We start from the raw sequence: 27,136 nt of genomic DNA, 5'->3' as shown, positions 1-27,136 counted from the left end.
GACCTTCAGTGCTAACATACATTCAAACGCCACTAAAAGTACACCTGTGCCTTGTCATTTCAAAATTAATATAAGGCAAAGAATGTGATCCCGTTTGCTAATTAACACAGCCCTCTCGGATTCCCCTTTCCCCTCATGCTAATTAGCGCAGAAAAAACCTCACGCAGACAAACAGACAAAATAGCCACAGGACTCCCTTGTTGAACAAAGCACTTGCAGGAGGAGAAGGGGCAAAACTCTGCATCAGTAATTTTAAACACCTGATTGCCTGAAGCGTGCAGGTGTGGGAGAAATGTTGCCGAAGTGATGCAAGCCTTTAAAAATGCCATCCCACTTTGCCTGAAAATTCAAAATCCTCATTAGTTGTATGAATAATTTATCAGCCGCCCCACAAGGCAGGGAAGGGACACTTTTGTTGTCTGCTTGACTAGCAATGAGGTCGGTTACCATCAAAAAGGGGAGGGAGGAGCAAAAAAGTTTCTGAAAAATGGCAATTTGCTCTCAAAGTATGGTCATTTCTTGCCAGAGCTTTTACAGAGGTATCATAAAGAGACCAGTCACGGAGGCACAGGGTATTCCTTCCAAGGGACGGAAAGGACTGCTCAAAGTAGTTAATGCACTTTAAAGAACTGCACTGACTTTAATCCACCTCTTACTCGGTTTAAATAACAGGTACGGTGCGTGCAGAATTCAAGAAAAAAAATTTTAAAAAATCCAGTATTAGTAGTTACACATTCTCTAAAATGGATTTTAAATTAACTTGAGGAAGTTTGAAAGTACTGTAAGGAATTAATGTTGCTTTTAATCTTTCAAAGCACAAACTGTAGCATTACTGTTATCTTCTCCTGCCAAGTGTAAGAAGCGTACCGATCTTTAGGCACCCAGCAGTGTTTCTTGGAAGGGCAATGAAAGAGTGAATGGCGAAAGCCTGCCAAAAGGAAAATCAAAGCCATACCTGCAAGCTGCAGTACAGTTCTAGGAATCCCTTCAGACTTTTTCCTTTTCATGTGTTTGAAACTGAAACTTTTCAAAATGTTGGCATGGTTCCTTAAAATAATTTTTACTTCTTAAACCTGAAATACTTGAAGGGATGGGGGAGAGGAAGAAAGGGGAAGAAAAGATGGGGTTAAACAACAAAAACAAAAAAAAAAAAAGTAAAAGGAAAGAAGTGGCATTAAATGCAATTGGATTGTCCCAAAACAGTCTCTTCAGAGGAAAAGAGCCTTAAAATGCAGGAAATCTGTCTAACCCTCTAACTATTCCCACTCAAGCTGCCCCGCAGTCACAGATGTTACTGATTCAGTTAGATAGCAATTCCAAGCTCCCAAAACAGATTCCAAGTGAGAAAATAGGAAAAGTCCTTGGTTGCTATTAGATACGCATTCTGAAGTAAAAAGAAGTATGGGCAGGGAGGAATTTGTGGCCTGGATTAGAGGTTCCACGGTAATTAAAGAGCAATGACAAATGGCGTCTCGGCTGACCTATTGAACGCGAAGCCGCGAGGTTAGGAGCTCAGGCTGCAGCGAAAATTTCTAGGGAAACGTGTCGGGTTTTTTTTCCTGCTGTGATTTACCGATACATTTAACAGGAATGAAACCCATACAGGTCTCCGAAAATATAACGACGGCCTACAGAGACTAGATGAAAAACTGGAGAATTTAGCAGGGCATGCTAAAAGCCTTGTAAATGATGTATTTAACTGTGCAATTAAATTCTATGGCGGGGTAATAATTTATTGCATCATTGCTAAAGAGCTGGAGGAAAGTTATCACTTCCTAAGAGACCGAGTAGGACATATCCCTCAGACGTGCCCAGCAGCTTTCAAACATCTAACAATTGCACTAGCAACATGGGGGGGAAAAAAAGGCCCCACCTATAACCCGTAAGAACAACAGTAAAAATAAATAGAAGTATAAGTGCTGCCACAGCGTACTTCAAATGAGCGAATGAGTAGGTCCCCGGGTTGATGATGCACCAGGTGATGCAAAGCCTTCTTGTGCTGGGCATCAGAAATGGTCCCCCATCCCACACGGCTCGTCCCGGGGAGAGCAGGCAGACAAGGAGGAGATGCTGAACGAGACCCAGGTTTTGGAGGAGCTGATGAGAAAATCTGGGACCCCAGCATCTCAGCACTGGACCCTACCCGCTGGGTGGCACAGGGCTTGTCTAATGGGGACCTGGGGAATGATCCCATCCCTCCAGCTGCTCCTGGCTCTGCTTTTCTCCCCTCCCTGCCAGGTGAATTACTGAACTGCTCCGCCATCCTCCCACTTTGGGAAGCAGAGGAAGAGGAGACGATTCCCTGGTCTTCGGCAGCTGTGTATTCATGCAGAGATGAGAATACCAAAGATGAGCATCATCTCTGGATACAGCCCTGAGACAAGTCCAACCTGTGCATCAAGGGCAAAAGCTCTGCTTTGGCACGTGCCGCTGCATCTGCAACCCCAGCCTGTGCTAAATTCTTGTTCCACTTTGTGGCTTCCAATCAATAGCTAAAGAGGGTTGTTTAGCAAGACGCTTCATGTTGTTTGTACATTTAGATTAAGTTTTTGTTTTGTTTTCATAAAAGGTTATTCGCAAGCTCTAGGTGCCCTGGCAATTAGCTAGATTCACAGTCCAATTGGAATAAACACCTGGCAACATAATGATCCTCCTGCACAGCAAAGCAAATTAATCTGACCAGTCAATAAATCAAGTGGCAGAATATACCCCCTTCCACCCAGCTCCAAGTCCCATGCCATCAGGCCTCCTCCAAAGCTGTTGCATACAGATGGTTTTTTACATCGTGCCCGGAAGGGTCAGTAATATTTGGGCTGTTTCACATCGATGGGGCTGGGGACAGGCTCCAGAGCCAGCAGGCATCTGCAAAATGTGCTGTTGGCAGCTCTCGCCCTTCTCCAGTTGGGGTCTTTTAACTGGAGTAAGCCCAGTGCTGCAGCATCGCACGGCGATGACGCCACTTGCAGCTCATTCAAAGCAACAGAGAGCGGCTTCGTAAAAATTGGAGAGGCACGAGCACGCACCCACAAACCCACGCAGTCTTCCAACTTCAGCACCTCCTCAGCCATCTCTAAGCTGGTTTAACTTTGCCTAAGTATTTCTCAGGTATATCTGAGCTGGAAAAATCAAAATTTTGCATATAAATAGTTCCCTGAGTGCTGAAACCAGTTACATTTCACTCCCCGCGAATATTCTCATCAGATGAGGTTTGGTCTGCAAAAATGTTAACGTGAGGCAACTGCATTTCTATGAATAACACCAGCATTTGCAATATAGCCCTATCAGTAACACAACACTAACAGCTCAACCCCTGCAAAAACAATACATACATGTACAGTAACAGCTTGGAATAATGACAACATTAATCAAAATTATGTATAGCCTCCAAACATTTTTAGATAGCCGTGGTCAGAAGGTTTAGCTGAACTCCTTTCAGGAGAAACTAGGGCAGAACCGACTGTGTGTCCTTCAGACCGCACCACCGAGGCAGCAGCCATGTATCTGCACACTGGGACTCAGAAGAAGAAATTTCCGCAGATAAAAGGTAATTCCCTTGACAAATAAACAGCTAGCTCTGCTTAGGAAAAATAGTTTGGGTTACAGATAGGTAGCAGCTGAGTGTCAGGCTACATTGTCAGGAGAAGAACAGCATCAGAGCTAAATAACCTGCTGTACGCTTTCTAAGGGCAAAGCAGCCTCTCTACAATGTATTGTCTCCTTGAAGGCAGCAAAGCTGAGATGACAAAAGGAAGAAAAATGGATGGAAAATGAAGTAAATATCCTTGACTAATGAAAAACATGAGGGCTGGCAAACTTGAAATGATTCAAAGTTGGGGATGTGAGAGCCCACCCAATATTCATGCATTTTTTAAAAAATTGTCGCCAAAATATCCCCTGTGCTTGAATTGAGCCTTATACTACCAGTGTCTCTCGACGATTTCCCAGTTTTCTGACCAAAGACAGGTCTTCCAGCAGGACCCTGCCGTCCGCTGCCATCCCACATGCACGCAACTCGATGGTTACGAGAAGCAGTTTTATCCTAATGACAGTCGAGTTCCTCCCCTTGTCCTTAGGCACACCAGAGAGGATCCCTGACAGCTCCTGAAGTATCGGTAACATCTTTTTAAAAATTGATGTGCAATAAGAGTTGGATTTCTGGTGGGGAAAGCGCTGCCAGAAGAATCAGTTTGAATCCTCCTAATTGAAAGTTCAATGCAAAATTCAAGCGGAGGCAAGCAGAGTACACAGTGCAAGGCCACCCGTTAACGTAATGAGGAGGAAACACGAAGGCTTGAGAGGATACGGAGGGAAGATATCCTGGACCTAAGATGCATTGAGAGCATAGGTCTGTGAAGCCATCCTCCACTGGAAAAGGGGAAATGCGTTTTAATAATTACATGCGTCTTTAGCAAGGACCTGTGGACATTAGTGAGTTCTCCAAATCTGCGTTCACACCTCTGCAAAATCAGTGTACACAAATTCAGACTCAAGCAGTTAATCAAATCCTGAAGCCGGGAAACGCAAGAGGGTTTAATGTCACCGGGACGTCCCAGAGCAAACTGGGACCTACGATACCTTCTACAGCCGCAGCAGGAGGGCACCAAGCATCTCGTCGCTTCGGGTGAGGAAACGGACTGCGCAATGCTGACTCTTTCCCGACTGTTAAGGAGAGATTCAGCATCTACCCACGTGCAGGGGAAAAACGCGATTTTTCTGAGTATAGACCTTGAAGCTGGCTCTGACTTTTGGCCCCTTTTGCCAAAAATAAACAGGCAGATTCAAGTCGTGAGTAGGGCATTGTTAATTCAAGAAATATTACTGGATAAATTTTATATCAATTTAATAACTTATTAATAACTATTGGGTGACCTGTCATAAATTAGTTAGCACTGTCCCAGAAGATGGTTTGGGATGTACGGGGTGATTTACATAACAGATCATGTCATGTCTCTGTCTTCTCTGTTTCTTTTCATTTATTCATGTGTAGAGCCAGGCAGATAATGGAAAAAGTAATTAATAGATTTGGCTTGAAAAATGTTTTGATATTAATGTATATTTCATTAATACAAACTATCTGTCCAACTCCAGGAGCTGGATGAATAATGGGCAGAAAATACTTCACTTACTGGAGATACAGCATGAAATTTATTGCATCAATCTTCTGACAGATACCTTTTAGCCAGTTTTATCAAGGTGGGTAAACCAAAAGAAATACAGGAGAAAGAATGAGAAAGGCAGCAATCATGCCTGACTTCTTGCTCTCAGAAAACGACCAGACTGATACTGGAAAGCCAAATTCTCAGCTGGAGAATGATCCCTGGCTGGGGACCAGGTCAGCCACACAGAGATGCATGAGACAAGGTTGGCTGGAAGTTCTCTTATGGCAGCAGTGATTTACCTGTGGCCCCGCAGGTATCGGGGATGGCCTGAGGCACCAATTCCACTCAGACTTGTACAGGAATCAGCAGGGAGAGCTGGCTGTGGCTTGTGCCTTTCCAACCAGGTAATTCTTCCTGTGCCACAAATAGACTCAGAATATAGTGTGAGAGAATAAATAGGAGGAAGCTGACACTGTTAGTAGTTATTTATTACCTATTTACTAGCAGGTAATGGCTGACCTGCAGGCTATACTAAAGAAACATACTCAGCTAACTCCTAAATTATCAACTGTTTCGACTTTCTACCAAGCTTCAGAAATCTCAGCCTTGGCATTGGCCAGTCTGGCAACCAGATTAGCTTCTTTGCTGCTGCTGAGGAAATCACTGCGTCAGATGGGAATGAGTTATGAAATCGGAAAGCGCATCAATAGTGTATGAACACCAAGGCTGCCTGAGCATATTGACTGCCTGCACCATGTAGCTGGAGTTCAGGTATTCGGTGAAAAAAAGATACACATCTGCTATTCCAGAATAATACTTGAAAACAAAGTAATGATCATCTGACTTCTTCAAATTTATAGGAATACCTAAACCAGAGTAGTTTTTGAGTAGCCCCAGGTGGGCTTGCAGCTGATGGACAATGTTCCTGCTCAGAAACATTTGGGTTTTTCCTTGCAACCCGATGAAAGGGCTGGTGAGGGGCATCAAGTCCCGGTTACATCCCCTTCACTCTAGCCCTCTCGTGACTGCCAAGTCTCTTCTCCCCTGCCTTTCCAAAACTGGCTTTCTCCAAGCCAATTTGTGTTTTTCGAGGCCCCAGGCTTTTTTCCTTGGCTCTCCCTATATCCTAAGCTATACGAACAGAAAGCGTAGAAGAGCTCATTTGATCTAAACCAGAGCACAAGGCAGTGTGACAAACAACAAGCAGTACAAGAGGCAGACTGTGAAACCAAAGCAAATAAAATAAGATCACATAGCTGCATAATTGAGCTGGTCCCTATTTCCAAATCTTATCAAGGGTCTACTTTCAAATGTAATTACAGTGAATTATAGCTAGTGATGCCAACCTACGCACCACTGCTTACAGGCATAGCAGAAACTTGGTCATGGAGAGACCCCTAGAAGAGAAAAGGGAGATGGCTAGAGGACTTGTGGAAACACAGAGGACCCAGGCTTTAAAGTGCCCTATGAATCCTGTATCTGGTCTAATAACGAACATAGAGTTGGATTAGATCTGCAGGGTGATGCCCATGGGACCCCAAGCTTTTAGGAGGAAAGACTCTGCTCTTGAGAAGATCCAGTGCTCAGCCATCCTACAAACTCATCAGATCCCAGCTTTTCAGCAGTTCTCCTTCCCAGGTTGTGCACATACTAATGCAGATGCTCTTCAGGGAAAAAGAAAGGAAGAGGTGTTCTGCAGGTATTTTCTCCACTCAGAAGCATGGTAGATGAACCCTGGGAAGAATATCTACACAGCAGCATGAGACAGGTCAAATTCTGCTGATAAATGATCACAACAAATAATAGGATTGTTTTTCATTATAACACAGGCTGCTCTACGAGGGAAAAGGTCTTTCGAGATCTGTTGCAGAACTTCACAGAGCAACTTATCTGTTCTTATTGGAGCGATTCAATTTGTTGTAGTGCGCCACTGACTCAAGGCCAGAACTTTGCTAACCCTAAGTGTTATATGATTAATAACCTCTTACTCCAACAAATTGCTGGTTTGCACTCCTCAACAAACCCCTCCTCTTTGCAAAACTTGCTCTAACGTTTACTGCAGAGCTTCATATTTTACATAGGATTCTGCTATTGGGAAATGGGGTTTCTAGTTTCTGTATCATTTCAAAGCAACCAAAGAAGAAAATCTGATTTTCTGTTAATTCAAGGTAGATCACATTTCAAGTATCACTGAGAAAGAAATGTCCTGCAACTCACTTTGTGATTTATGACTACCCCTTTCAGAACAATTACTATTTATGCATTCATTTGTCGTGTCTCTTGGTGTCATATTTTTGGCAAAGTCACCGGACAATGTAGTGTGTCCCAATTCTCCCTCCATCAAAAAACATTGAGTAGAACTGCCTTTTAATAACAATACTGCCTTTTAATTTTCCAAAACGAGAATGTGGATTGTACCACTTTCCTCAGCTTTTCCTCTGATTAATGGGAACGCACTTCTGCATACAGAGAGCGGGGCTGTAAGCATTCTGGCCTGAAACAATTCCAGTATAAGGTTTCAAGAATGAAAAACACAGGGAACTTGGAATGTATTGTTTTAAGGTAGATTTGGGGTGAATTGAAAGATAAGACAGTGGAAAGGTGGAGGAAGAGATTCTGTTGGAAACAAGGCTGTTTACAAGAACTGGGTCAGCCCCTGGACATATGTATTGCTTGGATAAGAAGAGAAGAAGAAAAGAAACATTCTGCTGATAATTATAATAGATGATTCCGCTTCACTGCTGTCTTCCATCATAAACAAATGGCATAGGCCAACAGTTAAACATCATCTATTTTAATTAGTATTTAATGCATTTAGTTATCTATGTACTGAGTAACTGCAACAAAACTTTGTCAGGCTGGAATGCAAAGGGGGGAGTTTTGCAAGGAAAAGCAATCTGATCTGTGCTCAGTGCTGTGGCCTCCCCTTAGATACCTACACACTGACGTGCTAAATTCCAGCTGACAATTTTAAAAGAAAAAAAAAAAATATTGGCGAACAAAACCAACTGATATGAAGAAACTAACTCTTCGGTCCTCAACTTTTCAATGATACATAGACGAGCACGCTGCACACGCAGACCTGCACGCTGGCACAAAGGCCATCGCTGCACAACTGCTCTGGTCAAGCAACGCATGAACTAATTGCTAAATGTTTGCAAACGTCTCCAGCATTCTTACTATTTGAAGTGCGAGGTATCAGGCACCTATGTTATTTTTTAAATCATTGCCGTTTAAAACATCAGTATCTAGTATTCTAATCAGGGTTTTTTGGGAAGTGTTATACAATTATGTTGATCTCTTCCTGCACGAGCTTAACTTCGTCATAAATGCTTGCAATACCAAATCTGATGTTGATGAAAAGAACTAGTGTGAAATAAGCCCTGCTTGAAAGTGATACAACTGCTAATCCACTATAGTTTACGCTTAATGGGGAGGAGGCTTTTGGCCCAAAATATTCCCTAATAGTCATAGTTTGGAAAGTGAGCCCAACACACTCCATGGTGCAATTCTAAGCCATGGCAGTTCTAAAGACCGTAAGTTTACTATTTCCTGGAAACTGCACCCATAATCTCGAGGAACTGAGTCTTTTGATTTCTTTTGAACTAGAAAGTCAACCTGACTTCGCGAAGCAAACGTGAAGTTTTAGCACAGCTGAAGCCAAGAGGGAGCTCACCAGTGGTGACCGCTGGCGCAGGGTTCATCTCCACAGTCTGCCTAAGCAGAGGGATCCAATGGCATTTATAGTCTCCTCATCCTCAACCTCCCTGGGATCCAGCTGAACAACCGTGCGCACGGCTTCGGGGAGTAAACAGGAACAGGGTCCTGCAGTATTTCCTACGGAAATCAAAGAAAATCCAAAAGATCAGAGGGATTTTTGCTCTCTAAAAGCAAAAACATGACAATTAATGGTATGTTACAATTAATACGATTTCCTCAATGTGAGAAGACTAGGACATGAAAACGCACCTGGGGGTTAAGGATGCCCATTTTGCTTGCTGTTCTGGGGGTAGCACATGTGGCCCTCTTTCTAAGGGCAGGGTATACGTTAAGGAGACAGTGGTCTAGGGACACTCAGCTGTGGCATTGCCCTTTTCAACTGAAGCACTGCTTCCACTGTATCTTCTGGCGGATGGATGGGAACAACAGCCAAGCACAGACACCATCTTTCCCCTCCTCCAGGCTCCCCCAGAGCAGGCACACTCCTCTCCTCAAAGAGAAAGCTCCCCAAATGCTTGCAACACCAACAACAGGCAAGGAGGTGTTCAGTGTGATCCCAGGAATCAGCATCCTCTACCTCACACCGACTGCTCTGGGTCTGGACACCCCTCCGTACCTCATGCTTGGGAGTCCAGTGGGACCTAAGGGTGCTCCGAGCACTGCCCCGCAGCTCCAGTAGCCCTGCTGCAGAGAATTACCTTTACGGATTGATGATTCAATTTTGACCAGATTGCTTAACTCTGCTTTTCATGGAGAGCTTCCCTAACTAATGGCCACATTTTCAATGAGCCTGGAAAAAGCTTGAACTACACTTCTGAGTGCAAACCTGCTCTGAACAGCTTGCCCAGTTGTAGTGTTATTGAAAATGTTTACACATGTAATTTTATTGCAAGAATATACACAACTGTGTCTTTATTGATTGCTTTCCTAGTTATGGAAGTGTTTCACTGCTTCAAACCCCGCAGCTCACCCTGCAACCTCCCCAGCTCTATCGTGCACCATTTAATGCTGTTCTAATATTAGCAAACCTTTGTTTCCACAACCTGGATTTTCCATATTTTCATCCGTGCGACCAGCAGAAAGCTCATCGCCAAATAACAATGAGCTCATCTCAAATGCTTATGCAGCCAGTGCCAGGTGAACAAATTGTCTATTATTAGACTTTTTCATGCACTAAGAGCTTTTGTTCCCTACTTGCCTGTCTTAACACCTGCTGTTGCAATGTATATCAACTTTCAGAACATCATTCCCAGTAACAACAGAATATAAAATGTATTAGGGGATTGCTCATACAGAAAGTGATTAAGTTTTGTAAAGGGAGCTTCGTCGAGCAAAAAAAGGAAAAAAAAAGAGGCGTGTGGTGATGGGACTGGAGTAATTATGAATATAAATCAAAAATCTTCACTGAATCAACACAACAAAAAGTTAGACATTCAGTTGCAGTAAATTCATTCAGCAGCATTCAGGAAAATACTAATAGTTGTGAGAAATGAATTTGTATTAGTAGTAGTAGTAATAGGAATTTTTTTCCTTCAGTGAGTTTCACACAAATATAGAGTGTTTGACTGGTGTGTGAAAGCGTTGATGGGATTGTGTGGGTTGGGCATATGGAAAAGGTGTAACCCAAACCCAGCAGCTTAAAAAACACATATATAGATATTTAAAAATATTTAGTAGTGTGATCCAAGTGTTAGAGAAGGAAATTATAATTAACAGGTTATAAGGTATGTTATGAGGAGGTCTGGCTTTTAATGGAACTAGAACAGTCATCGCTTGTGGTACAGAAATGGACTACCGTTCTTATGTGAGATGGCTTTTTTTTTTTCTTTTTACATTTTTCGTCTGTTCAGCAAATCATACTTAAACAGTTGTGTTTACAGCCATGAAGCAGAGATCTGGAGAGAGCAGCACGACCTGTAAGCAGAGGCTCAGCAGCCACCCGGAGCGGGCAAAAATTCCTGCCTACGGCTGAATCACTTCCCCCTCTCACCAATTCATATGTCCATTTGTGATAAAAGAAAATCCCCCGCTATCCACTTCTCACCTGCCACATCTATTTGGATTGTAAATGTTTCAGGCCGGGAACTGTCTCTCACCGTGTGTTCGTACAATGCATAGCACGTGGGGACTCTGGGCTCGATCGGGCTGTCGGAGTGCGCTGCGCACAGTAAACAAGAGACGTCCGCGAGCAGTGAAACCCAAAAGCGTTTGTTACCTCCCTACTATGCAATAAATTCTGACCTTGGTTTAGTATTGCTATCAGAAACAGCTAAAGGTAGTTCCTAGAAAATCAGAGTCCAGGTGTTAGATTACTTATTAAATATTCAAATAGCAAGCTTTTCTTACAAATAACCCAAAAAATATTCCCTATACGTAAGTCAGTTTTTCTAACAAACCTTTCTTTACTCTTCCTCTTCCTCCCCAAATCACACCCTACAAGATACACATGCATTGCATCTCCTTCACGCAGGACACAGTCACGTACTCTCGCACTTCTACAGAAAATCTTGTGTGATTCTGGCTGCATTTGGATTTCATCATTCTCAAATCAGAACTGAGGGGACGGAGGATTCATTATTGACTCTTCTTGTTGCTTATTTTAAAAATATGACCTGTCTCCACCAGTCAAAAATTAGGAAAAATTATTACTTACAACAAACAGGATGATACAGAGCAGTCTCTGCTAAAGCAGGAATTATTCTGCAGAAGTAGTTCGTCCCAGTGCACCTGCTAAAACAGCAAAAACCCCCACAAAGTTACTTAGACATGTACACCACATTTAAATTCAAGGAATAAAAGTAATTCTTGGACTGTAACTAAGGAAAGGGTACATTAAAGCCTCTGTTACACTGCTAATAATGAATGAGAAATCTGAAGGCAGAAAGTCCAGTGTTCATCAGAGCAGTTTAAACTCACTCTGTTACCTACAGCTATCGCTGGGCGCATGCTGCGGCTGCCGCCCCGTCCCTGGCCAAACCTCTGGCGTCACGGCAGGAGAGACGGGTCCACTGCAGCCACCGGCCATGTGGGACTTTACCACAGTATTCTCTGATTCAAGTTATTTAAGGTACCTTTGCACCAACTTTGTCCTGTCAAGAGATAAAAAACAGTTGTGGGCATGAGGGGATTAGTCCACGAAGAAATCAGCAGCTAGGACCTCCAGCAGGAAACTGCTTTGCTCTCACAAAAGTCTACACAAAGTGTTTGTTGTACATTGTCTTTGATAAAGATGCATATTCGTAACCCCTCCGTCCACCACAGATCTTAACAAAGGCAAACATCAAAACACCAAAAAAAATCCCAATTACTGGGAAAGCAAAATGCTAAAGAGCCAAATAAGAAAGTAGAGCTCTAACCAGGGAACGGCAAAAGGGAGAAGTTTCGCTTAGGTGGCCCAGGGTCTTCCTGAGCTACGGTGTTTATTTGAGAACTCACACGATACGAAAAAAAGTTTGGAAAAAACAATCACCCATACAAAAATCTGTTGAGTGCACGACACGAAGTCTTGCTGTTAGACATAATAATCCCTATTTCACGTGCGAGATTTATTCGGAGCATTTGTTATTACACCTCTGAACATAAACATAAAACACATATGAAAGCTAACAGGCAGGACAATTCACTCATATAGATCATCCAAAACAGATTTGACATGGTCCCTTGTATCAGATGGCCAAGCACATCTTTCTTGTAAGATCTTTTAACACGCCGTATATCCATCAGCATAAAAGAGACGTTTCTGCCTCTGGTGTTGCACACTCGTATCACATGGCCGCTGTAAAATAGGTTCAAGGGGCTCATGAATCTGCCTTAGCCACCAAAGATAAACAAATCTGGAACTCATTAGTCTTCACACGGCAGTGTTTTGGCACACAGAGGAAAAGGAGTTATCAAGACTAAATTCAGAAAGGTTGATATATGTATCTACATCTCAAAATGTCTGTTAAACTGCCAACATACTTCACATAGTCCCTGTGAGGTTTGTATTTTTTCCTGCATTGTTTAAGCTGTCAAATGTTAATGTGTTTCTGGCTTAATTTATTACACTGATATGACAAGTTATGAGCAAATGTATTCTTGTTTACTACTGTTAATATTTTGGTTATACTCATTAAGAGCAGTTTTAAGATTAGTCTTTTTTGTTATTTCGCATAGTGGAAAAGAAGCAAAAGTCTTGAGCGAGGACTGCATCCCACTTCAGCTTACAGCACAGGCTTTTAAAATGGAGTTGTCCAATTAACTATTAAAGCATCACCATGGATCAGGACAAATCCTAATGAAAGGGTGTCCCAGAACCTGCCTGATGGATGAACTGTCCTGCTGCTCGTGGGATCTCACCTGGATGTGCGAGATGGACACCTTCCACTAAGTGAAAATCCAGAACACGGTCCTAAACAGGTAGAGTGGGTTTCTTACTAGCAGGAAGCTGAGATTCATATAGTTTGCTTTAATATGAGCAGGATCATCCTCTCCAACCTCAGGCATGGTACAAAGTATTTCCCAGAAATCCTTGTGCAGGGACCAGTAACTTTTTGTCATATTTTAGGCATCTTTAGTCTCTTGAGCTTCCTAAGAGAGTGCCCATTTCATCAGAAAAGTGATGGAGCAGTCATGGTGCAAATGCAGTGCTCCGGTCAAAGCGTGAAAGTCTCACAAAATATTACATGGTGCTGCCTGGGGTGTGCGACACATAGTAAATATATTCCCAGGAACACCCGGAGATGTTAATACAGCTCACCATAGACTCTTTGCAATGCCTGCCTTAATTTCAAATGACACTGCCTCCTTGTCATTTGCTACAAACTCATGGTCAAATGTAATCAGAAGCTCTTTAGCAGCCCATTTCATCAGCCATTAGGTCAGAGATGCCCAGTGTGGAGCTGATAGCACCCGTCAGCTCAGATGCCTTCAGGAAGATATTTGTGTGGATCGTGCATACCAGTCCTCTAAGTAAAAATACACCAGGATCACCGTCAGATTTTAGCTCTTATGAGCACCACAACAATAGTAGACTGATGGAGAACGAATTCGCTGCCTTGCCCCTACTACTACTTCTGCGGTTTAGCAAACATGCATTTTCCCAAAGACCATGTCTGTTTGTTGGCAGAATTTAGAACATCTTTATACATGTATAGCACTGTGACGAGCACTTCCAATGTCAGGCTGTCATTCACACAGCATGATGCAACATGACATAGCTCAGTCACAAGCTCTATTGTGACACAAATTTAAAAGTAGAGTTGGATGAAGATATGTAATTCTGGCACAGGAATTATTTTAATATTCCAAAGTTTGTTTTCATTCTGATTTGGAAGGAAAAGAAGGAAATCTAGAAGGTTTGAAAAATTATCAAACAATTTGGATAAGTTTCTAATTAAAATTCCACTTGGCTGCATAATATGGAGACAGGAACTTGGAAGTCCCAGATGAATGGGAGTCTCAGGGCTCAGGAGCCAATCCCCCAAGGCTCCTGGCTTCCCATACATACATAAAGCCCAGAGCTACAGCAATCTGTCCGACACCCGTCATCTTAGACACCTATGACTCTTCCACTCTATGTTTAACCAGCTACCAAGCCTGCTCAGGTCCTCACAAAACAACGTGTCCAAGTAACTTTCTGGGAAATCAACATCCGTCTGGGCAAGAGCAAGACTCTCAACACATATGACCTTCCTAACCTGAGGGCATCCCTATATATGTCCAGAAACAGAGCTACACAATTTTGTGATAATTGTGGGAGTGCTCTGAAGCACATCCAAGAGAATGGGAGAAGTCCTGTTACCTTCAGTTGCCTTTGGGCCAGCAGGCTACATCTACAGCACCTTGCAGTAATTACTACGTATTGCAGAACTGATTGCAATAGTGTTAAATTGTGTATGAAACCTTAGCTCAGAAGTATTTACTTATCTGGCAGGGTTTCTTAGTAGTCAAGTTGAGATTTTTCTCCTCCAGTAGCTGAACAAGGCAGATGGTTTGATTCAGTGTGGCTACAGAAAGAGCCAAGGCAATTCTGGGGCCATGTGTGCAAAGCCTTCACACCAGTGCTCAAGAACAGTCACTCTCCCCCTGCTGTAACATTCAACAGCTGTCTCTGCTTGAGGAGCGCTAACAAAATGATGGAGAATGTAGCAAAGAACAAACATTGAGCAATTATTGGAATGACTTCTGCAGAGGCAGGTCACCTGGATTTAATGGCTTAGTAGGCTCTTTTCATCTGCAGCTCACAGAGTTCACGGGGGCACAGGGGAGGGGTTTTGTTAACTTGGACACTTGTCTGTTCCTTTGCATTAGCGGATATGTGTTTTACGTATGTGTGCTTTAACAAAAATGGAATGCCTTATGGTCATGTCCCTCTGCATGTACTTATCCCAAGGACACCAAGAAACACAGGTAACGGTTAAAGCATTCCAGGTGTTTTTTATAGTACGTCCTCAGGTAAAGAATAGCAGATAAACTCCAGGTCTTGCTTCCGTCCAATATGTGACACAGGAATAATGAGGATATAGTTTTGATTGAAAGGACTTATTTTTCCACAGGCTATGGTCCCCTTTTGGAAAAATTCAAACAAGAACTCCGCTCTTATCTGTCACTATGCTACTACATCTTCCACTATTACAGCACCATCTATACATTTAATTATATGTCATGTAGATCAACAACCCTAGATGTACTCTTCCTACCACCTACCAGACCCATATATTTATTTTTTTTTTACAATTCTCTAGCATGCAGTCTGAAACAGGACCAAATTCCTTGTTGCTACAAGCCAGTCCAGCCACCCTGAGAAAACATACCAATTCACAGAGGTCATTTATATATAGATACACAAATTTCATCTGTTTTGCTTATTTGTGCCTGTAAGCAGAGGTATCCTGACATTAAGGTAACCCAGATTTCCAGATTAGGATGAGGCGGCACTCAGGCTACAGACCTTTGCTTGCTTAACTGTGAATGGCACCACTCTCCTCTTGATGGCTTACAGTAAATCTTTGGTACAGCTTTCATTCATTTTCACTTCGCCACCATTGTGTGAATTGGCCTACAACGCTGACGTTCCTTCTGCCTAAACTTGCTTTCCTCCTTTGTTTTCTTTGTTTTGCTTCCAGACATATTTATTTTCTGGGTCACACCCCATTCCACAGCATATTTTGAGCAAAGCAATAAAAGTCCTTACATAAAACCCTTGCAAGAAATGGAGCTGTTGCTTTCATCAGCGAGCTCTACCCACGTTCAATTGTTCAGTTCTGAATAGTTGGAATACATTTTAAGGCATAAAAGTGCATTGTTTCATATGCTTAGGAAAGTCGGTGATGATGGGTAGATCTCAGCCTGTGTTGGAAATATAGTACCTCTCTAACAAGTTGTCAATCTCAATTAAGACATCAACATGTCAAATTAAGAAGGTACTGCTGCACAGCCTATTGTTGAACTGCATGTCAGGTGAAATAAGCACTAATTATACACTTAGCCAAATATGTCTATTCAATATTACTTCAAAACTAAGGTCACTGAGTTATTGTGAAGTGGTAGTTTACACTATTTTGGATCCCACCAAATGGCAGGTGGCCATACAAATATGCAACTCAGCATGTTCTGCTTGGTCCCCACAGCTGTGCTGCCAATCAGTTAAGGATGGCTGCAAGTAAATGCTAATTAGCTTCTGTTGATCTGCATATTCCAGCAGCCTCCCAGGATTCCCATTTTGATATGCAAGATTGCCAGTTGGGTATGTGATTGAATTAAGAACCAGAAAAGATTTTATCTTCCATGCAGGAAAATGTGGGTCTGAATCCCCAGCAGAGGCTGTTATCACTCTGATTTATGTTTGGCAGTGCCTGTCATTGGAGTGGTAGCAAAGGCTCAGTGCTAGAGGGTGCTACCTCCCTTCTTTTGAAGGAGAAGGAGCCTCCTTGTTAAGAGCAAACACTCACCATCTGGGGTCCGACCCACTCCTGGCGTTTACATTTGCAAGGCTTCCGCATGTCTGCTTCCCCACTCAGGGTCCAGCAGATGCTCTTCTGGAGGTTGAACGGTCCTCAAAAAAATAAAATATGAGCACAGAGAGAACATAAGTTAATGAGCAGAAAGATCTGGAGTTGTTGGCAGGGTGGGGGTGGTGGGGTGTTGCATTTATAGGGTTGCAAGAGGAAAGGAAAAAGAAAAAAAAGATTTACCGAGGTTGTCAATAGCCCATTAATAGTTGGATAGTTGGCTGGTTAAGTTTGCAAGGACTGCTTAAGAAAGAAATGGCTGGAAAGTTGCACTTCTGGGAGCAGAGTGTTTAGATTTTGCACCTGTACTTCATAAGTGAAAAAAATATGATCTCATTATGTAAATATTACAATAACAATTTTCAGAAATTTTCCTTGGCTCCGCTATTAGTGCGCACTGGTTCCCCGTAGTGAGGAAATGATGTTTCTCAGAAACTGCTCACCACATATAGCAAAATAAAATTTGTCTCATCTTTGTGATTTTTCTCTTTATGGCTTGATCAGATATTGGAAGAAAAAATGATTATTTAATTATTGTGCCAAGTTTCTGTAGGTTGTTATCATATTGTTTCTTGACTTGAAAATAAGTCCAAAAAAAGGTTGGCTTCAGACTGATGGAACATTGTATGCTGCCTGAAAATGCTGGGAAACTGTTTTTCCTTAGGGATTTCAAGTTATTTTCTTTTTTTAAATGATGCCATTCTCCATTCATAAAGCTTGTCAGCACTCTGCTGTAAACAAGACACCTAAGTACATGAGCAATACTCCAGTTCAGTAAAGTTTATAGGAAAAATTAATAGGTAAGATTTCACTGCAATTTTCGGTAGCATATTTAACGTACAAAAGCCTGAAAACAGGATTACAATCACTGTTTTACAAGGCCTGAAGTTGAAAACATCATCCTCTTCTAAAGGACATAAAAAATAAATAGGTGGATTAAGATGCAACATTTAAATGTGTCCCCAATATTTTCAAAATTGCTCTATTTATGTAGTTGTAATGAATAAAATGGGGGAAAGGTATTTAAAAGTGAGAAATGATTGCTAAGAATTCTAAGTCAAACAAAATTTGCTGTCCCCTCTTTCATGTACAATTATAAATTCAAAAGGAGTCTCGGGCCTAATTGTGGGAATAACATACAAATATTTTTTTTATATATATATATGTGAGATGAAAACCAGGCTTCAGTATGGGGAGAAATAGAAACTTATGTACGATTCCATCAGTTGAGAATTTATCCTAGGGACAAAAAAACCCTTATATTTTTGAGTGTTAAAGGGATACTTTTAAGAAAGTGGAATTATTTATAAATGAAACCGAGCGCTATTAAAGCCTGCTAAGCCCGTGCGTTTAGCCAGGTCAGCTTTTAATAGGGTATGCGTTATCACTATCTATGGCCCCAATTCAACAAGGCAATGAAGCACATGGTTAACTTTAAGCATCCTTGAAGTCAATGAGACTTCTATGCTTTGTTGAATTAGGGCCTTAGGGTTCTCGAGGTATTAAAACAATATATCATATTTCTCTCTATTACGCAAAGTGCAGGGACCAGATAGATTGGGAAGTGTTTCCTTTTAACTTTTTGCAATGACATTGCAAGTGTCAGAGTCAAGAGCAGGATTAAATTTTGCCCTGCAGATGCTGAAGGTCAGAGCTGCTCCGTGCTATCCCGGGAACGTCAGACTTTCTGCACAATGGGTTACTTAACACGAGTATTTTCATGTGGAAGTACACTGGAGCTGCATGTTTAAAACCGAAAACACATGCTTTAGCTCAGAGTACTCAAAATATGTATCTTTGTCCTCAGATACACATGGGCAAGAGTACCTTCACGCCCTAACATACTGCATAAGCCCCAAGAAACTCAGAAACTAACACTGAGAAAGTATAAGCCACAAAATGTCACTGAAAGTGCAGTTTAATCTATTTTTATAGTTTTATTATCATTTTAGCATTGAGACATTTCATAAGAAGTTATTGAAGTTCTCTGCGGCCCCTGTTTGTCAGATCACATAGAGTTAAGTCACTCATCCAAGCTTGGCCAAAACAGACAAGGACTTTCCAGTCCGGGAAGGAGACTGGGAGAGAAGAATAAATATTGCACTGCATAAAATCCAAACCAATACAAAAAAACCAGAAGAAATAGCCAAACACTGTTTGCATTTATCACAAGACTGCAGTTAATGGCACCTAAAAAATTTATCAGGCAGCTAGTTTAAAATAAAGAAAATAAAATCCTTTTTTTTTTTAATATATATATATGTGATAGATGAAGTAAAGGTGACAAAAGGTAATAAAAAGTACTTGGGGTGGACATGCTATGAAATTCATGAAAATTCTTTGTTGTTAAGCAACACTAAATCTATGGACAAAGAGACAAGTTTAGACTATTATATTTTGGAATAAATGATCTATTCATCCATTCTTTTATATCAAGTGAACTGCTGAAATAGGGGTGAATACTGCTTTGCAGAAGGACTAAACAGAGAAAACATGTATTCAAACAACATAGCAGTGTATCATTCCTTACAACAAAATAATAAAAGTTGTTTGTCCATATTTCTCTAACATTCACATTTCAGTGTTGTCTGTAAATGAGTGGATTCCCCTAACAAGGTAGAGTCTGATTCTTCACTCGTTAGCCAACACCACAAAAATAAATCCCAGAAAGTGACAGCTAGGGTAAACATCAAGAAAAAAAAAATCCCTATAATAAGAATTATTAACTCTTGGACCTGTCTTCCGTAGCAAATAACAGCTTCTTCTTTTGCGTTCTTACAGTACTCTTAGTTTAATTGCAGGACAAAATCTTACCTCAGCAGCATGGAGTGAATGGAGGACGAAGACTCCTGTGTCCGAGCAGTCTTCGTGGTGGAAACACTGACAATTGAAGACAGAGGAACTACTAGAAGGGAAAACCCTTAAAACAAAAGCATAAATCCGAATAATCTCAACCAAACCATATCAAAGCTAAAACCTATTCAAATCAATTTCTCAGAAGGTTGGACTAGACAACCTTCAAGCAGGAACCTGCTTCATTTTATAGATATGAAGTAATACAATTCCTTTTCCTGGTCCCAGGGTGACAGAACTAAAAGATGGGGTTGCAAAGTCATTGGGATACTCTTCCTGAGGTGGCTTCAGTATCTCAAGAGCTCTACACAGGCAATCTGTGGCATTTGCTCTTGTCAAAGTTACCAGAAATTGGTCATTTTATAGCAAGCCAAATAAATAAATACTCTGATTTGCACCCAAATATGTGTTCCAATCTTACTTTTTCTAATTTTACCTTTTTCATGGGTATTGGCCCTTAAAACTGACCAGTTGAGACCACAACTTCTCTGAACTTTGAAAGCTTGTAGGAGTTTAGTCCACAGCAACACATCTCAATGAGAACAATGAGGGAGGACACTCAGCTTAACAGCTAGGGCGTAAAACTCCCATTCTTTCCTTAAACACAAAAATGATGAAAACATTTATTATGAAACATATTTTCCATTACTGTATTGTAGAATGTAAACAAGTTCTCATGACATATGGGGCCATGTGTTTCCTTAAAGAGGTGTTATGTATGTCAGAAGCAGCATATGTACCGTGTGATACAGCTACCACCATGGTAAGCATTTGTTATTGCCTAGTGAACAGGTGCATAAAATCCCCATGTAAACAGATGTCATAGCTGCACTGACATCTCTTACTCATGTCTACTCCTGCAGGAAAATGAGGGGGTTTGTTTCCCCCCTCTTGGGTGGTTAATGTGGATGGCCTAGCCTCATATAATTGCATCTTCCCGCTTTCATGTATGTATCTCCTTCTTGATTGCAGAGCGGCTTTTCGAAGGAAAAATCACCCAAAGAAGAACTGTTTTCTCTAAGAGACTCCACGATAATGGTCTTTCCAGAAGTCTCCATACAGACACTGTTGACATACACACCCAGTTTCATAAAGAAGCTAACTCAATACAGAGAGTCCTGAAAGGTACAACCAGATTTCCTCTTGATTTTTCTCTTAGTTCTTCGAAGACAACTTTTCCCCACCAAAAAAATTTAAAAAAAAAAAAAATCATGGGCAATTCAAGTGTAGCTCATTAGAAAAACTCAAAACATACGGAAACACCGGGAGAACATCTGACCATCGCCTCTTTAAGGTCTCAATTTGCAAGGTGATGCTCGCAAGCGGACTAGCGTGACCAGACGGGACACAACAGATCTCACCAGGAGTCTTTGCATGGCCAAGAGTCCCTGCAGATGGAGCCAACCCAAACTCGCCCTGCTCACGTGAGAAAATTGTCTTTCCCCACTAAAGATCTCTGAGTCACCTGCCACTCACATGAGCTCCCAGTGCCGTTAGATTTACATTACTTGCAGACTGCGGCCCTTAATTATCAGGTTGCCTTGGCACGAATGACACAGAAGCTTGCAGAATCGTTTGTACTAATTCCCTGAACTCTTTAAAAGACCCCTGAGTAACGTAAGGAGTAAACATAAATATGTCATTTCCTATTATCAAACATATGCATTCAAATCAGGCAAAAAGTCTTAAAAGCTAAGTGTGGTATAGCTTCACGCAAACATGCAGGGGCTTGTGTGCCAGATCTGGCTCTTTCTTTCTCACACCTTCTTTTAAACCGAGATATTTGCCAGAACTTTTCAATGTAAGCCAAGGCTGTGGCTCTCTGCTGTTCTCAGACGTGGTCAGATTTGTGCTTGTCCTTGCCTGGTACATATTAAAATAATAATTTTTCCTCCCTTTCACCCTTCCAGAGCAAAGTAGTCTGTTTTTGCTCACATACTACATTTTTAATGCATTTTTCATTTTAAATTCCTTTAGCACAGTTTCTGTGGTTCTCTTTACCTTCCTTTCTTCCCTGCTCCCCTTAGTTATGGTTTGTTGCACAAAAGAAAAAGCCATTCGCACAAAATTCTGAAAAACAGACCGTTTATTGTGATCACAAATCTGGGCCTGATCCAAAGGCCACTGCAGACAAGGCTATTCTTTGCATTTATTTCAACAGGCTTTGGATCAGCCACTCCCTCAACAAAAGTCTCTCAGCACATACCGTTTAAGTTATTAACCACGGCAGGCTTCCTTCCAGTGAAATGCTGCATGGGTGGCACCAGCTAATTCACTGCAGAGACACCGTACAAAATGTATACGGTCCACGTGAGCACGCTCAGCCCCTTATTTATGGCAATTTCTGATAAAGCAGCCAGGCTAAATGATGTCCATAAATTCCGACCAAATGGTATGGACCTAGCCTGCAGGAGCTGGCAGGTGCACCAGAAACAGCACAGGCGCAAGACGCGGCCCCGTTCAGATGACCTGGCTGAGGACATATCATTTTTTTAGCTTCCTTAGGGTTTCTATGGATTAGTAATGACAATCTACAGCGGACCAGGAGCCTGTTGTTTATAGAAAATGTCCTGCGAGTCCCATCCTGCTGGCAGAGATGAGCTGATGCAGTGAAGGGGGCAGAGCGCAAGTCAAGGAGATGGAAGGTAAATCTGCTGGGGACCACCTGGGAGAAAAGGGCTGAGGGGGAACCTGTCCTTCCGTGAAGACACACACAGATAGGAAGGAAAAAAAGGGGGAATCTGAATGTAACTGGGGGGGGGCGCGATTAAAAAAGCTCCTTTTATCCAGAGACAAGGATGCCTCTTGCCCCACTGCTTCTTTGAGCAAAAACACCTACCACCACCACAAATCCCAGCAAAAACACTCGTGTCTGAAACAGGGAACATCTGCGGCTCGAGGTAGGTCAGTGCAGCAGAGAGCAAACTTTCCTGATGCCTTCAACAGCCCCTGCAGAAGGCATCAGAACCTGATCAACTCATCCACGTGCTCAGAGACGCCAAGAATTAACAAGTCGCTCCGTGCCAGTGCAGAGCCATTAACCGACGGCACACGTATTAACACCCCATCATCCGCAGAGACCTCGATGGGATCCTGTAATGCGCCCGTATGGGCAAGAGGCACTGCTCTGCCAGCTGCTCTCAGCTCGGGGCTTAAGCCGTGCTAACGGGGGGAAGGGGGTGGTGGTACCCTCGGTCAGGCACAGACTTCAGGCTTTGCAACAATCCTCCCACCTCTAGCAAGTCCTGCATCTCCTACATTAACACTGCCCAGGCGACCACATCAGCCAGCCCAGAGCACCCCCAGCTCTCCAGGCAAGCGTGAGAAAATCCTCCCTTCTTCGTTTTATACTTATATACAGTCATAGCGTTGGGGGAAAAAAAAAAAAGAAAATCTTGCCTTTTTTGCAAAAAAATGCCCAGGATTTATGAAAGCTGAATTGAAGGGACTCAAAACACGTAGATCAAAAGGCTGACCCTTTTCAGAGCAGTAGCTCAGGACATGGAAGTTACAGTTTCATATTCTTGCACTGCTAGAAACGTTCTTACCTAGTCCCGATCAAGGTTCTTCATCGCACCAGTCCCGCCCTGTAACGTGGAGAACCGTGCGCGGTGCTGCACGGGTAGCACCACCGGCTGCACACGCGGCCAGCGAGCATCGCTGGTCTGGTTGCAGGTGTGGAGCTGGAGGTGGCAGAAAGCTCTCTTCCCTGGCCCGGTGGCTCTGATCCAGCCCCAGCCGTCTGCCTTCAGTCATCTCTCGTTTCTGGAAATATCTCCAATTTTTATTTTCCAGGAATATCTCTCAGCCGAGGACTGACCTGATCTGACATGGCTGAGCAGGAGATCAGACGAGATCACAGCCTCGAGCCAGCGGTACAGCTGCAGGCTGTAGCAGGATCCGTAGTACGCCCTGGGATTGGGGAAACATCCTCCTTTCTCCCGTTCCCTCGCGTTGCCTTTCCAACGTGCTAAGCACTGCTGCAGCAGAGAGAAGAAGAGTCTGCTGGGTTACAATGGTATTTACATTTCAATTATTTAAATACCATTAAGACACGCTTTACAGCCATTTCCCAAGGAAGTTTTTCCCCGGTCCTTACTTCTCAGATAAGCAGCAAGTTACTCTTCGAGTCTGAGCCCAAATGAGAAAAATAACCAACTCGTCCACATAGCCCCATCCTTCTCCTCATTCCCTGATCACTTCATTAAGTGCAAACAAAACCATCTTTAACTGATACCAGGAAATTCATACTAGAGTCTTTTAAGACAGTACTTTTTAGATTCATATCAAACCCCAATGCAATATCTAAAATTAATATCAAAAATTCCCCTCTGTGCTGCCTCTTTGAATTTGCATATCCTTCCCGAGCTCTCCTGGTCTCTCTGTGAACATTTTCATTGTGAAAAATAGATTTCTCCATTTTAGTTTGTGACAGGAAAAATCTTTGGAAAATCAGTGGCTGAAACAAATGAAGGGATTCATCCCAAGATCGGATCTTTTCTTCCATCCCTCCTCTCAAGCAGTAACGAGCAGTGGGATTGGGAGAGGCGGATGCAGAGCATAAGGGGTTTTTTAACTCAATATTCAATTAGATACTAAGGCAGCACAAAGGAGACAGGACATTATTTCAGAGAAGAGTGAAATGACTTCTGGTCACAGCATTGACTCAGTTTTTACAGTTTAAAATAGGAATAATATAATTACAAACTTCTATTAGAGTTATTAAAGAAAAATGGCTACATGAATGCTAGATATCCTTTTGGATCCTGGAAATTGTATCCTAGAATGGGAACTTTTAGAACAGGGATTTTGCTGCATTAGTTACATGTACCTCTGATCGCCCCTTAGGGGTTTTAGGCAAGACACAGTAGGAAAAATAGCAAAAATGTGTTAGATACTGTAAAGTTCATAAACTACAATGATCAGGAAGGATGGAAAGCCAGATCCCACCCCCCATTATTTAAGACCTGGCTTTCTAGGTGGAATGGAAGTATTATGATATATGCTAAATCACGCTGTATCACCCAAGGTCTATTAAAATGTAGTTCTAGGGACCAGATTTTATCTTCCTCCATTATTGCTGGTGTTTGTTTTCATAGAGCCTTGGCTTGCCACGTAATGCCCCTACTGATCAAGGTTCCTTGAGAAACTTAATTCTTCTATTTGATTTTTTGATTTTTATAGTTTTCTCTAGTGATTAATTTCCGAAAACATATTTCAACTTTTCAGTTTGTAGCACATATCGCATTTCACATGGCATGGGAAGCAAAAACACATTACTTTTTTTGGTGGGGGTGTCTTATTTCCCCTCTTCCCCCCACTTCCCATATTTGACTAAATAATTTCTTTTTCAGCCAAGCAGCATTACAGTGAGGTTTTGCTGTATGGCCACAGTTTCTGAAACACCACGGGCCAGACTGCTGAGAGCTTTGCCGACCACGGCAGGACTTCACTGCGCTTCTCCCGAACCATGAACGATCCAGTATCCCTATATTTCACAGCACCGTTACCCAACTAGCTTCGACCGGGGTGCGTTGACAGAAAACTGGAGAAAGCGTGTTCTACTTCGGTTTTTCTGATGGTTGATTTGCACCCCATGCTGTGATGAAGTGCTGGATGCTGATATGCACCAAATCAAACAGTGTGGAGGTAAAGCTGCCTGACAGCTCTAAAAAAAAAAAAAAAAAAAAGTAGGAAAAATAAAAGAGAACTAAGTGATCCTTCATTTCCAAGGACTTCCATGTCTTATCTTTCCAGAAGATTGCTACAGCTAGCTCAATTATTACTTTCCTGGGATGTCTTGTTTGTTTCCACCAGACGGAAGTAATATAAAATTATGTAAATCAGCTTTCTTGAAGTAAAGAATCATGGACCAGTCAATAATGTTTATGCATTAAGAAAGGGCAGCTCCTCCTGGAAGAAATAACACAGGGAGCCGATCATAAGTAAACATTTCTAAACAGACAAAGGGCTGGTCCCTGCAGCACAATATATTATCATATTTCCACATAATTAGTTTGTTTTCCACTTGAAATCAGAAAACGATTCGACATTGCATTCTGTGCCTCAGGATGGTGCATACAGTACAATTCTCATGTGCAGGTTCATATGTTGAATAATTAGTAAGAATTAATCTGTTGAAATTAAAGTTTGGAATATTATAGAACTCATGAATAGTGCATGGAACAATCAAGTAAATTAAACCAGAAACAGAATTTAAGAAGCCAGACAATAGCAGATGACTGCTGGCAATCTGTTTTTTAATCAGTGAGTTACAAGCCAGAGGGATGAATATTGTTACTGGCTTTGGAAAATAGTGTAAAATGTTAGCAGGCACAATAAGAAAGACTTACTAAGTAAGCACATTTTTATTACATTTGTTAAAGAAGGGCACTTCAAAAGGACCGGCTAACTTAAACGTATACCTGCTCTCCAGGATGCTCAGATCGGAAAAGCTTGGCCTTACGATCTTCTGGTCCACACGGCAGGTGCACTAAGGACATCGAGAGCTCCATCTCAGTCCATTTTAAAGTTGTGCTCACCTACCTGGAGTCAAAAAATGTGTAAGTTTCTTTTTAGTTTCTCTAAAAGTAATGATTGACTTGCTATAAATCTCAGGCAGCACGACTCCAGTATAGTGATTTCTTATTTTAAGAATTCAGAACAGTTATCTCTCAGTTCAATTTTATTTTAAATCCATCCAATCATTATAAAGATTTTAATTTTTTTGTTTTCTTTACTGTGAAGAAAACACTGGTCATGTCTTTAAAAAAAAATATAAAATGAGAGCAGTCAGAAATCCTGTGAAGACTATTTTGATTCATGCTGAAATGTATATATTCTTTCCCTTGAAGAGAAGGGCTTTAAATCTACATGCACACTTGACTTTATCTGCTGTGTGTGATCCTGTTAAATTGGAAGAGGTTTCCAGATCTATTTGAAAAATGGCCACTACAGTTAGCTGAAACTTCAATCTTGAAAATGAATGAATGGAGCTGGTCCAGTACATTGGCTCTGGACCAGTCTTTAAAATACAGCAGAACAATGAATAACTGAATTCACAGCCAGCTGGTATCATAGTTGGGCAGTGAAAGTGTCAAAATATTAGTGACTTTTTTACATTTGTCAAAATCATTGCCAATATGGGAAGCATGGGCAGCTTGCAAATGTGAATCTTACACCAAAATAGTTTTAAAATCTTGCCTTAAGAATGTGAGCACAGTTCCTGGTTTTATATCACCCATCACGGGAATGGCGGAAGAGAATAAAATATCTTTTACTTAGAAGATAAAAGCTATTATTGATTTATCATCAAACATCAACTACTAATGTGGTTGAGTGGTGCTATATGCCCTGCAGTAATAATGGATCAACCCGCATTTCGATGCCTTATTTTCTGGAGTTTAGTAAGTCTGTTCAGTCATTTCCAGAACGTAGCACGTCAGGTATCCATGCAGAGTAAGTATAAATTTT

At 41.8% G+C, this 27,136-nt stretch overlaps 2 long non-coding RNA genes across 2 annotated transcripts; both read right to left on the bottom strand.

Annotated features, from left to right (window-relative positions):
* Positions 1–464: 464 nt before the first annotated feature.
* LOC142602840 (uncharacterized) lies at positions 465–11,579 on the bottom strand. The gene is made up of 3 exons (XR_012836659.1): positions 11,473–11,579; positions 8,776–8,936; positions 465–3,111 (listed from the first exon to the last, which is right to left on the bottom strand). It is a non-coding gene; the product is annotated as an uncharacterized LOC142602840 (long non-coding RNA).
* Positions 11,580–11,763: 184 nt separating this feature from the next.
* LOC142602698 (uncharacterized) lies at positions 11,764–17,119 on the bottom strand. Its single transcript, XR_012836462.1, has 3 exons — positions 16,994–17,119; positions 16,751–16,854; positions 11,764–11,908 (listed from the first exon to the last, which is right to left on the bottom strand). It is a non-coding gene; the product is annotated as an uncharacterized LOC142602698 (long non-coding RNA).
* Positions 17,120–27,136: the final 10,017 nt, after the last annotated feature.

The sequence above is a fragment of the Balearica regulorum genome, chromosome 8 (genome assembly GCF_011004875.1).
Source record: "Balearica regulorum gibbericeps isolate bBalReg1 chromosome 8, bBalReg1.pri, whole genome shotgun sequence".
Taxonomy (NCBI): Eukaryota; Metazoa; Chordata; class Aves; order Gruiformes; family Gruidae; genus Balearica; species Balearica regulorum.
Note: the sequence above shows the minus strand (reverse complement) of the source record. Positions and strands in the feature narration are given on the sequence as shown.